Here is a 13,838-nt window from a genome sequence, read left to right on the forward strand (position 1 = left end):
CTCTTGGTTTCACGTTCCTGTGCCTCATTGGCCTCGCCCGTTTCCTCACTGCCGCCTGTCGGGATCACTCTCGTGTCCTGTACAAAGGTGCTGAGGGATCAGATCACAGGTTGGAAAGCCTAATGTTGGCAGCTTCATGTTTGTGACATTTGAGGCCTCCATTGCATCCTCTGTGTTGTAAGGCTTTGCAGAGAAATGTGGAAGAATTCATATTTCAGTCAGCAATGTTTGTGATGTCCCAAGTGTGTTCAGAATATTCTCTTTTTCTGCTTGCTTAGCTTTGTTTCCTTTTTCCATTCCCCCTTCCCACTTTTTTTTTTTGACATTGCAATGATACAAAACCATGGAAAATAACTCTTTTCAATGGCTTTACAATCTGAACCTAATGTAAAAACTCACATATTTTGTCCAATTTTTCTCCTGGCCCAAATTTTTAAAATCAGATACATACATTGGATGTCATATTTTTAAAATTAGATTGATTAAAAGGTAAATCTGTTCATTCAGGACACGGTCCAAAATGAAAATAGTTAATAAGCACAAATAAACTCCCAGTTTAGGAGTGCATTATTTAGGTATCAGGTAAATAAAGCGAAAAGTAAATGCAATGAAAGTTGAAAATCCAACAAATGATTTTTCCCTAAGCCAAAATTAAGTCTCCTTGATCACTTCTTAAATTATGTGAAAGCAGTGTTATTAAAACAGAAGATAACTTTAGAAAACCGTTTTAAATTTTTTTTTTTTCAACGTTTTTAATTTATTTTTGGGACAGAGAGAGACAGAGCATGAACGGGGGAGGGGCAGAGAGAGAGGGAGACACAGAATCGGAAACAGGCTCCAGGCTCCGAGCCATCAGCCCAGAGCCTGACGCGGGGCTCGAACTCACGGACCGCGAGATCGTGACCTGGCTGAAGTCGGACGCTTAACCGACTGCGCCACCCAGGCGCCCCAGAAAACCGTTTTAATTAAAAAAATTTTGGGGCACCTGGGTGGCGCAGTCGGTTAAGCGTCTGACTTCAGCCAGGTCACGATCTCGCGGTCCGTGAGTTCGAGCCCCGCGTCAGGCTCTGGGCTGATGGCTCGGAGCCTGGAGCCTGTTTCCGATTCTGTGTCTCCCTCTCTCTGCACCTCCCCTGTTCATGCTCTGTCTCTCTCTGTCCCAAAAATAAATAAAAAACGTTGAAAAAAAAAATTTTTAAAAAATTTTCGGGGCGCCTGGGTGGCGCAGTCGGTTAAGCGTCTGACTTCAGCCAGGTCACGATCTCGCGGTCCGTGAGTTCGAGCCCCGCGTCAGGCTCTGGGCTGATGGCTCGGAGCCTGGAGCCTGTTTCCGATTCTGTGTCTCCCTCTCTCTCTGCCCCTCCCCCGTTCATGCTCTGTCTCTCTCTGTCCCAAAAATAAATAAAAAACGTTGAAAAAAAAATTAAAAAAAAATTTTTTCATAGCGTTTGTGTATTTTTAGTCTATATTCTCTTTGTTTTTAGCTGGATTTCAGCATACTAGTTATTTTTATCTGATTCTTATTATTTCAGATCTCTCTTTCTTCTTCCTTTAAAAACAAAACAAAACAAAATACGAAACAAAACCCAAAAACCAGTTCTTGGAATATCTCTTCTGAAGTGGATAGCCAGTATAAAATTTCAAGCCAAAATGAACTTAAAATTTTTTTCCCACTGACAAATTAATTATGAGAAAATAAATCCTCTTGCCTTGATGGCAAGGATGAGACAAGCGACCAGTGACAGAAGGTGACTTCTGTGGAGAGGAAGAGGGGCTGGCTTCTGGAAAACAGTGTCTTGGTTGTCAACGACAGTGAGAACAGCAGCCTTCACCTCAGGTGGGCTTTTCAGAAGGGGTCTTGGTATTTTGTCATCTGCATTAAACATCCTCGCGATTGAGATGTTAGATGTGGAATTTGCCACATATTCTAGCTCTAAAATCAGTCCCGTTCACACCTATGAAAACCTCTTGATGATCCAGTGAAATTTCAACATATTTCCAGGGGACAAATATTAAATATTTAACAGTTTTTTTCTTCGAAGGAAAAATGTTATCCTGTTAATGTTATTTTTTGTTTCTGTGTTTTTAAAACAAGGCCATTTTGGATTAACAGCACACTACCACGTAGAGATTACTGTAATGCAGTGTATTCACTGAACACAGAAAGGAAGTCACCCTTGCTGTCTCATGTCTGAGATCAGTGGTTTCCCGACCTGTGGGGTCACAAGCCCGCAAGGATCCTCAGGGTTGTTGCAGGGGACTCTTGAATCCATCTGCACAGCGATAATTGCCTCCAGTTTGAGCAAGCAACATCATCAAACAAACAGTGTTTTCTGTTAGAAAGTCTAAGTGACTATAGCTTCCCATTAAATATAAACTAATTAAAAATGTATTAAATGTGTAGCTGTTTTTCATCATTATGTATCTTTCTAACATAATACTAAAAGTACAGGTCCCAACATGTGGAGTTGGTCGGGGGGAGGTCCATTGAATGTTTTGATTCTGTGGAGGAGAACTTGGAAACGACTGGTTTAGGTTATAGATGGCAAGAGCTGGGAAGTAGCTTAGCAGTCACCTAGAATGTGGTGTCCTCATTTTACTGATAAGGAAAGTAAGACCCAGAAAGGTGAAGGGGTCATGCAGCACCACAGAGGTGTGACGGCGGGGCTGGGGCACGAGCCCTGTTCCCCTACATCCAGGGCCAGTGCTAATTCCACCGCGGTACACTGTATTTAAAGACCCATAAAACCAACTGGCTTCCCTCGGGCAGCCAGAGCCCGTGAAAAGCCTGGATTGGCACCTGGAAATTTTGACTCCGCGACCAACGTGTTGTTGATTTTACCAAATGGTCTCTATAATACAGCTTTCCTGGTTAAGTTGGACTAGCAGTCCACATTAGAATATTACACGTGATTGTTGGCATTCTTTCTGAAGTGCTAACAGCACATGAAGGAGACTAGTCATTAAATTTCGCGTGGGTAAGTGGTCTGAAAAGTCAATATTTTACGCGAAGCCATTTTTAAAGAACAGCTGCTCCTTGTATTACCCTATTCCCATCACTAAACCAGGAAATAAAATGGTAGCTCTTTAGGACTTAGCAGTAGAGATCCCTTTGTTGTTTAGAGTGCAGTAATAAATCACTCTTACCTCGTGTGTTACCAGATGAAGACAGTGGCAGGCTCAAAGCAGACAACTACTGTTGAAAGAAAAAAAAAAACTAAGAGAATGTAGATTCTTCTTTTTTCCACTTAATCACAAAATACAAGTAACTATATTGTGTACCGTGTCATTCTTAGGAATGGTGGAAAGAAAAATTAAAATTTGGAAAGAGTAGCCATCTCCCTTAAGTGAATGGTCCTCACCACCAGGACTGTAGAACCAGCCAGATGCCCTCCACGTATACATACCTTGAGGAATTTTGAAGAAGGACGGGACCAAGGCATGTGGGCTCCACTTTTATAGAGACTGTTCTGCAAGCACAAGCTGCCGCCTCAGCTGTCCGAACTGGAACCTACTTGGCAAAACCGTTTTTGCAAATCTCTTTGCACAATATTCACTGACTGTGGCTGTGAATGGATATAATTAGAAATATTTCTTGTCACCTATAAATAATTTGACAGAGGATAACCTAGAGTTCTTTATAGGCATTTGATAGGGGACAGGGATTCAGGGCTTCTAAGGCTGTTTCTCCAGCTTTGCTGTTACATCATTCACCATGGAGTTCAAAGCCAGGCCCCCACTTACTCTCCTGCCTCTAAAGTTGGTCCAACAGAATGAGCTGGACGTGAGGAACTTAGGACTAATTGGTTTTTAGCACTTAAAGCCATTAAGGAGCTGGGATGAATTTTAGATCTGACACTGTCTTTGGAAGCAGTGAGTGATAGATATTAAGGCAGAAAATTCCTAGCCAGGGTCCCGATTTTAGAAACACTGGCGATAGATGCTTTTAAAGTCTGAAAAGCTAAACATGATGGAGAAAACGAATTGTCAGGTTAGGCAGTGGCGGTAGACCAGTGCAGGCCTCGTAAGGGATTTAGAACAGATATAAACACTTCTGTTCCTTTTCTGAAGAACTTGCCATGGCTACGTCCAGCTCATTTGTTTTCACTGAGGGGACACCAGGATGCCGTGTGGTGATCACGCGTGTTTCCCCTGCATAATGGAAGGAGACACAGACATGCGTCCCTAGTTCACGGGCAAATCCTCATGACTAGCTGTAGCCCTAATGAGGTGGGCACTACATACTTTGATTTAAGGTGGGAGGAAAGACGTGGTATCCACAAAACTCTTGTGGATTGAGAAGATGAGTGGGAGTATGCCATATGCCCATGATACTTGTAAATTGGGTTTTGGTGGTTTTGCCACATACACAGCTGTTGCCGAATATGACGGGAAATCTATCTACTCTAAGTGTGTCCCTGAGATCCGATGTGACATTTTTTACTATCATCTGCTAGCTTAAATTACTGATTAATGTGATCACTATTTTTATGCATCCTATTGAGTTAGAATTTTCTCTTTAACACATTAACAGACTGAATCTTTTATACTTTTTCTAAAATTTCTTTTGATACAATCCTGTGGAAGGCAGACATTATTTTTATTTTCTAAAAAATCTCTGTGGAAATGACTCTCAGAAGTTCAGCAATGTACACAAAATGTTGGGGGTCTAAGAAAGAGGAAATGTCTTCTGATTTTTTTCTATGTTAAGATTTTCACAACTCATTTATTTTTACTTCTTTTGGAACTTGGTACCTAAATTCTAGACATAATAACTATATTATCAAGCACACCCACCACTTTTAGAACTAAAAGATAGAAGAAGACACTGTGGATGGGACCAAGACACAGGCTGAGTCATGCAACTATAGCTAGTGAGGACTGTACCTAAAACACAGAGCTTTGACAAACTGCAGAGACCGACTGATCATCCAGATCTTGAAAGCTCTGAAACAGGGCAGGGGTCTTGTGGAGACTGGCATAGACCACCAGGAATGGGTCAGAGAACCTTGCAGAGCTTGGACAAGGACAGAAGAGTAGCAGCGCTGAATGAGGGAGAGGCCTTTCCCTTATACCTGCTTCTCTAAGGACTGTGTGAACAGGAAATACAGGAAAACAGTGCTAAGCCTTCTTGTATCTGTGTGGTTCTTTGTGATTTGGAAGCTGTGTTTAAGCAGTTTGGATAAGAGCTTCTCCCCTGCGTGTCCCCCCATTATCCTTGCAGATTTGGAAATGTTATAGGATTCTGTGATCTTGGACTCCTTCATCTACTAAAAGCATAAATTTAGTGAAAACCTGAGATTCCCTTTATCCTATAGAGTTGTATGAATTAAATTAGGCTATGTAAACAATCTATAGTATAAACTGCCTTTATGAGTAATAAAGGCATTACAGATGATTATTATTGGAGGTTATATATAATCACTTAATTCTTAAATATACACACCCACAGACATACACCCACACACACATACCTACACATATGTAAGATGCTTAGAACAGTGTCACCAGGGGCTGCTGAAGCAGACATTTTGTAATTCCAAGTAAAGGTCACAATGACATGCTGACACTCCTGAATGTACCATGGGAGTCCAGATGGTAGTAAAGGACCGCAGAGAGATGGTGGCTAGGAAATGTCAGCGAACAAGATTATTATTGTTGTTTTATGGTTTTATTAGATGAATTTTGTCCAAAAATTATAGTTGGCACCCAGTCCTAGCTTCTGTGGTATCTGGCATAGCAGCACAGCCTCAACGAAACCCCTTGAGATTCGGCAAGTCACATTTGTTGTTTGTCTTTTTAAAAATTTGTCTGGGACTCCCAATGGGTCATCACTGTTGAAGAGAAGTTGCATATTCATTTTAAGTCAGTTGTTTATAACACTGTGCAGAATTCTCATTCCAGGGTGTGGGTAGAGTCAGTCACTTGCTTTTCTACTCTACACATACTTACTAAATGTCCACTGTGTACCAATAAATTACCCAAACTGGCCAAGCTCATGCTTCAGTCAATAGGGGTGGACATACACAGACAAAGAAGTCAGTATGTAGTACGCCAGATGACACTACATGCTAAAAGGAACAATAAAACTGAGTAAGGGAGAAAGGGAGAACTGTACCAAGGTGGGCGATCTTGGAAGGCTTTTCATGGAAGGTGACAGACATTTGAATAGAAGCTTGAGGGAAGTTAAGAAACAAGCAATGTGGGTATCTAGAAGAAGAATATTTCAGACAGAGAGAACAGAAAATGTAAAGGTCCTGAAGCTGGAGTACCCTAAAGTGTTGAAGGATCAGTGAAGAAGCCTGAAACAGAAGCACACTGTCAGGGGACAAGGGGGTAGCGTGGCAGCAGACGGAGTGGGAAGGGTCAGTTAACGTAGGAGCTTGTGAGACCATGTCAGGACTTGGTTTTTAATCTGAATGAGATGGAGAGCCAGAGGAGAATTTTAGGAAGGGGGACAGTGTAGTCTGACTGAAGATTTAAAAGAACCACTCTGGTGCCTGTGTTGAATGTAGATTGCAGGGCAGCAAGGGGAGGCCAAGGAGAGGCAGCAGGCTACTCACTGCCACAGTGTAGATGGATCATAATGGTGGCTTGGGCCGTGTTCCTGTTAGTGTGGCTGACTTACCATACTGCCCCAGATGATGGCCTAAAACAAACATTTTATCATGCCTATGGATTTTGAGGGTCAGGAATTTAGAATCTGGAAGGGACACAGCATCCTTTGTTTTATAGTACCTGTGTTCTCTGAGAACAAAACCTGGGGGTGATTCAACAGCTAGGGGCAAGTATTATGTCCCATAACAAAAGCCAGAGAACAAAAGGATTGTTGAGAAGGGTAGCTAATAAATACAGTGATGCCTGGGGGCAGACATGGGGTCCAGGGAAAGTTTGTTAAAAAAGGGGAGAGACTAAGCATATTTGTGTTGATGATGAGGATCCTGTAGAGTTAATACAAACTGATGACACAGGAGAAGAGGGAATTATTGTGAGCGGCAAGGCAAGGGGGACTGGAGTCCAGAGGCTCTGATGGGAACATGGACAAGGGTTAGGGTTAGGAAAGAAGACGGAGAGTGAGAGCGAGATGCAGGTTAGCTGATAGATTTGATGGTGGGAAGATGAGGGGGTTCCTATTTGCTTGCTTCTGTTTTCTCAGTGAAGTATGAGGCAAGGTCACTGGCTGAGAGTGAGGGCAGTTGAAGGAGATGTAGTGGGTATACAGAGAGAAGGTGTGACGTGTTCTCTTTGAAGAGGGAGAGGCTCGCCCAGGAGTACTGAGTTATAATCTTGCAGTTAAAGTGAGACCAGCTTAGCGGATCTGTTTTTCTCCAGCAAGTTCAGATGCTTGGATGTAGCCATAGAGAATCTGGGTTTAACCAAGGTGAGATTTTGTCAGCCAAGTGAAATTTAGAGAGAAGGCCAACGGAGTTAAGAATCTTTTCGAGTGAGTTATTATAATGTTGGGCCATGAAATTTAGGCCTGGTTAAAGAAGGAGGTGAAAGAACATATCAGAACAATGAAAAAGTGGTAGGGGTCAATGGAGATGATGGGATATCTGGAGTAGGTGAGCTGGAAGAAGAGGCGGTGTTAGAGATTGAATGGAATGAATCCCGCTTGGTGGTGATGTGTGATTATTTCATATGTGGTTGGATTTGATTTGCTAATATTTTGTTGGGGAATTTTGCATCGATGTTCATAAGAGACACTGAACTAGTTTTTCTTTCTTGTAATATCTTTATCTGGTTTTGATAGTAAGGTCATTCTGGCCCCATAGAATGAGTTAGAAAATGCTCCCTCTGCTTTTTTCTTGAAGACATTGTGGAGAATTGATATTATTTTTCCTTAAATCTTAGGTAGAATTCACCAGTGAAATTATCTGAACCTGATGATTTCTGTTTTAGAAGCTTATTAATTATTGATTCAATTTCTTTAATAGATGTGCATCTATTCAGATTATTTATTTCTCCTTGTATGCTTTGGTAATTTGTGCAGAGACTGAATGGGATGCTTGAGGTTGAGATTTTTGTGAATGTACAGATCTTGATCATGACAAGGGCAGTGATGACTATATACTCAGCTACCTCAAACTATTCCCCAGAGCTAATTTTCTACACATGCAAATATATAGTGTATTATATACAAATATATCATATTTGTATATAAATGTATAGGGTGTATATATATATTTATTTATACAAATGGGATTATATATACTGATGGTCTTCAACTTGGTTTTTTACTCATTATCATGTATAGAAATGCTTTCCATAGTGGTATTTATTCATTTAATTGGTATTTATTGGGCAGACATACAAGAGTTTAAAAAAAGAAGTCCGTGCTCTCTTGGAATTGACATTTTGATGGAAGAGGGTGGTGGATACAATGAATTCATTCAAAAAAAAGTTAAAGATGTATTTTTTATTCTATGTGACGTGCTATGAGAAGTGTAAGTTAGAGTAACAAGGTAGAGATTACTGTAGGCAGGGGGCCACATTGGTGTGGCAAGCAAGATAGACTTCTTTGAACCAAGACTTGAATCATGCGAAAGAATTACCTCTGAAGAGATCTGAATGAAGAGCATTCCAAGCAGGGACAATTGTGGGGAAGTGAGTGAAGGAAAAATAGGTCCGTATCTTCAGTGTCTACCAAGAGCCACGTGTATATTCTCAGTATTTGATTTGCCTCATTTGATCCTCATGCAAACTTCAAGAGTAGAAAATGCCATTATGCTGTCTACTGAAAAGGGACTGAGCTGCAGTCTGGTTCAATAAATTGCCCAGGATCACATAGCTAGTGTGTGTGGTGGAGCGGAGACTCGGCCCAGGCAGGGCCGCCCCCGAGACTATCACATAGTCACCAGCTCTACAGCCTCTAGTGTCCTTTCCAACTCCGAGATTCCATGTTTTTTTAGTGATTTCACTGACACAATGAAAGCTATGCCAGAAGTAAACAGCTAACAGAATGATAAATGAGAGACCTCCCGTCAAATTACTGATTTACATTTTGTGAAAGCTGCATTTTATGAGAACTGCATGTGGTGTTATGTTGTCCTGTTGTTGAACATGCCATAACCTTGCCCACCAAGCCAGCATATCCAAAACCAGGATGCCATATGCAAACTACCCCATGATACACAAATCTATGCAAAGTACATGATGCTAAAGAGATAGAGAAATGTAGAGACTTGTGTTTTCTGTGCCACAGCATGTAGGGAGAGCCTTGAAGATGTTTTTCAGAAATTCTGTCTTGGGAGCACATCAATAATTTGTCCCTACACGACACGTAAGTTTTGCTCACTTATCACCCACCCCTTCTAGCCGTCTACACCTTTCCACTTCCTTGAATAGAGTGAATACAGGAGCACCTACTAGGTGTTAAAATTAACTCAGATGCACACAGATTCCTGGGGAAGCAAGTCTAGATGGGAAAAGAATGGGGAGACAGAATCATTCAGCTCTTTCTAATTATTCTCTTTCATTCTTTAGGGACTCCCTGATTCCCAGGGCTTGGTATGTACTTGTTTGGCTCACTCTTGCTCCCCGCCAGGTATTAGCTGACATTCCTACTCTTATGTGTAAGAAGTCTTGTGCTGTCCCCACCATGCAGGCAACATTAATAATTAATATTTGACAATCTATTTTCCCATGTATTGGTGAACTATAATAAAAATAAATCAGTGGGACAAATATAATTTTAACTTAAATCTTTTCAAATTCTCTGTCCTTCTTAGTTCCAGTTAGACAGCAAGACACACGTCTAGGATCGTTTTTCTGTTCAAGTCTTACGTATGGTGCTAAGTTTCCTATTCCAGAAAACAAGTACCAATAAAGTGTTGCCGTCCGTGCTGATAGCTGGTATCTTCTACACAATTGGAAGTACTGGTAGGAGGAGAATATATTATATTCCCAAGTGGCAGGATATCAACAAGAGAGAATTGTAAAGAAGTAAGAGGCAGTTGTGTAGGGGAAATGAAGTAAATCTTTTAGTAGTCCTGTGCTGGTTGTTTGTGGATGTTTTGCATTTCTATAAATGTCACTGTGTAAACAGTTGCCCATTGGTTTTGAAGGTGTTGAAAGTAAGAGAAAAGTTTTAAGAAACTATTTTTTCCCTAAATATATATTGTAGTTGGGCAAAATTCAGAAGTAAAATGTGAATAAATACAACTTTTTTTTTTAAATGAGTAAACCAGACTAATCAATCTAAATTCTGGAATTTCCTTGGGTAACAGGAGAGATCAGACAGATTGCAAGAATTGAAGAGGAGAGAGAGACAGGGTGCATTAACTGAACAGGAGCCATGAGGCAGGATAGAACATCTGAGCAGAAGAGATAAGACAAGATGCAGTAATTGAAGGGGAGAGACAAGAAAGCATGCAATAAATGAGAGGGAAAGAGAGAGAAAGGACAGGATGCAATAACTGAATGGGAAGGACAAGGTAGGATACAGTAATGGAAGAGGAGAGATAAGAAAACATGCGATAAATGAGGGGAAGAGAAGACAGGATGCAATAAATGAGCAGGCGAGATAATACAGGGTGCAAAAATGAATGGGAGAGATCAGACAGGATGCAATACCTAGGCGGGAAAGATAAGGCAGAATGGAATAACTGGGCAGAAGAGATCAGACAGGATGCAATAAATGAGCTGAGAGATAAGAAAGGATGAAATAACTGGACGAGAGAGTTAAGACAAAATACTGTGACTGTGAAGGACACATGGCCAGGGTGCAGTAACTGAACATAAGAGATAAGACGGGGTAGAATATCTCGGTGGGAAAGAGAAGACAGGAAGGGATAATTGAAAAGGAGAAGGTATAGGTAATTGCTCTAGAGAGATTCTTCTTCCTATTAGGGATGGTTGCTTGGAGCCAGTGCCCTTGAAGGATAAGTAGGGTGCACTTACAAAAGAGGAGGCGAGAGTATGATGGTCAGAGGCAGCAGCAGAAGTGAGGAGAATAGGACAGTGAGATGAAAGTACAGGAAAGGAACATTTCCGTCCACCTGCAGGTCCTAGAACACTTATCAGGGGATGCTTTGACTCTTAAATAAGGCTTTTTTTTTTTTTTTTTTTTTTTAATTTTTTTTTCAATGTTTTTTATTTTTATTTTTGGGACAGAGAGAGACAGAGCATGAACGGGGGAGGGGCAGAGAGAGAGGGAGACACAGAAGCGGAAACAGGCTCCAGGCTCTGAGCCATCAGCCCAGAGCCTGACGCGGGGCTCGAACTCACGGACCGCGAGATCGTGACCTGGCTGAAGTCGGACGCTTAACCGACTGCGCCACCCAGGTGCCCCTTAAATAAGGCTTTAAAGGGAACCATGTCGAAGCTGAGACTTAAGGAATGGGTAAACATTTGTCAGATGGATAAGAAGGGGAGGGCATGCAGGCAGCAAACTCAAAGGTATGGAAACTTTCATTCATTCATACTTCCAAAACGTCATTATTGAGCAGATACTCTGGTCAAGGCTCAATGTCAAGTGGAGGGATATACGGGTGAATGAGAAAGACCCCAAACCTATATATGCTTCGTGTAGCATCCATTTTAATGAGGGAGAATGACATTACTTATTTGCAGTTTAGTTAAGTGATAAGTAAAGAGAGCATACAACAGGGAAATCAGACCTATTCGGGAGGGTCTAGGTCTTTTTCTTAACATAGTGAAATTTAAGCTCAGATTTAGAGGATGAATAGGCCCTAGCTAGTCGAAGTATAGAGGTAAGAAGTGAGAGGGTCCTTGAAGCCAGGGCAGGTGAGAAGGCTCAGAGTATGTCCCTAGAACTAAAAAGGAGATCAGTGAGGCTGAGACACACAAGAGGAAGGCAGAGTGTATCACAAGGTGGAGCTTACAGGGTAGGCGAGGGCCATCCTCAGGGTTTTAATCTTTATGCTACGAGAAAAGAGGGGTGACTTTAAGCGGGACAGTGATGTGGCCAGTGTATTGTTTTTAGAAAGCTCTCACTGGCTGCAGTTTAGATTCTGTCAGAATGGTTTAGACTCAGGAAAGAAGAGTAGATGTGTGGGAGACCGGGCAGTAGATGATGGCAGTTTGGATGGGGAACATGGTGGAAAAGACAGAGTTGATGGTCTTGAAAGATATTTAAGGGCAGTGAAGAAAAAAACATGATGACCGATTGGATATGGGTGAGTAAAGGACAGGTTGGTCGGTCTCAATGCTGGTTCCTAAATAGTTAGATTGAGGAACTGAATGATCACCGTTGCCATGTGCTGTGATAAGGAACAGTGCAGGAATACAAGAGAGGCTAAAGGATTGGAGGCTATGGTCATGAATTAATTTTGGCCACGTTGAGTTTAAAGTTTCTATTAGCAGAGACATTAAGCCTGGAGTTCAGAGTACGGAACTAGAGTTGGGGTGTAAATTTGAAATCCATACGTTATGGATGGTAATAGAAACCAAGGGAGCAGGTGAGATCATCCAAGGAGAAATGTAGACTGAGAGGAGAAGGGGGCCTAGGATGGAAACTTGGGTCACGTCACATTGAGTTCACAAAAGAAAACTTCCTTCTTCTTCAGAAGAACTTCAGAAGAAAAACTTCTGATGGTTAGACAGAGGCAGATGAGATGATGAAGGAGAATGAGAGAGGCTGGAGAGCTGGAGCTATGAAGGACACCAAAGCAGGTCAGAGTTTTGGAAATGAAGGGAAGAATACATTTCCATAAAAGAGAATGGTCAGATGTGTAACATGCAATTGAGAGGTTGAGGTGATTAAAGATTGAGAAGTGTCCATTCGATTTAGCAATAAAGACGTCACTGAGGATCATAGTGAGATCCATTTAGGTGGAGTGGAGGGAACAAACACCAGCCTGGAGTGAGTTGAGGAGGAGGTGAGGAAAGGCAGCAATGTGTATATGTAACAGTTTTGAGAGATTTTGTCAGAAAGTAGAGACATGAGAAAGGAACTAGAGTGAAGAATTGGGTCAAGTGAGAGTTTTAAGATAGGATGCAGTAGAGTGGAAGATATTGAGAAGAAGGTGGAAGAAAAGGAGTGTCCACTGTATATTCTGAGAAGGGGGGAGGGGACGAGATTTAGAGTAGGCAGATGAGGCGGCCCTGAATTTAAATTGGAGGAGCGACCTCCACATTCGAAGGATGAATATGGCTTGGCAGCAGAAATGGGAGGCCATTGGCATCTGAGAACACCTAGTTTTTCTTTTAAGCAGGATGTGATGTCACCTCATGGGGCCAAAGGCAGGGAATGGAGATTTGAGGAGAGCAGAGATCTGAAATAGAACTAGAGGGACTGAGCAAGTTGACTGCATAACTCCAGCACCGAAGGCCCAGCGGGGTCCGTGATTGGGAATTTATACTGGTACCATCTCCTTGGAAATGTGGAGTAGTGAACTGTTGCATTCATTCAGGTTTGGTTTCTTTCCACTTGAGTGTGGCAGGGGATAGGAGATGGCAAGCAAGTTTGGGGTTTTGTGAAGAGAGTGGACAAAAGATTATGAATTTTTGCTTGCTTGGAAGAGCAAAAGGGGCTGATGAATATGGAAGAAATAAAAGGTCAGAGGTTATTGGAGGTACAGTGTGGTTAAATAAGAATGTTAGATTAGGGATAGGGCAACATGCAAGCTGGAAGATCAGAAAGGTGGTGCTTGATTTGGTGAGTGTGATGCTGGGGCCTTTTCCAGAGTGGGACTGTGGACGAGGTGCAGGGGAGGAGAAGGCAGTGGAGGATGGGAGTCACTGGACTAGAGCCATCATCCATATGGATGAGGAAATCTCCCAGGAATGTGGGAAAAATTGGGTGATCAGAGAAGAAGGGCCAAAATCGTACTGAAGGAAGTCAGTCAAGGACCACAGCAGGTGTGGGGGATAAG

General features: G+C 41.9%; 1 long non-coding RNA gene across 1 annotated transcript in view; it reads left to right on the plus strand.

Moving 5' to 3' along the window:
- Positions 1-2,447, plus strand: part of LOC131498415 (uncharacterized) — a 79,616-nt gene extending 77,169 nt beyond the window's left edge. The window contains exon 3 of the long non-coding RNA XR_009255421.1: positions 2,096-2,447. This is a non-coding gene — a long non-coding RNA (uncharacterized LOC131498415). The remainder of the gene's footprint in view (positions 1-2,095) is intronic.
- Positions 2,448-13,838: the final 11,391 nt, after the last annotated feature.

This window comes from Neofelis nebulosa, chromosome 16 (genome assembly GCF_028018385.1).
Source record: "Neofelis nebulosa isolate mNeoNeb1 chromosome 16, mNeoNeb1.pri, whole genome shotgun sequence".
Classification (NCBI taxonomy): domain Eukaryota; kingdom Metazoa; phylum Chordata; class Mammalia; order Carnivora; family Felidae; genus Neofelis; species Neofelis nebulosa.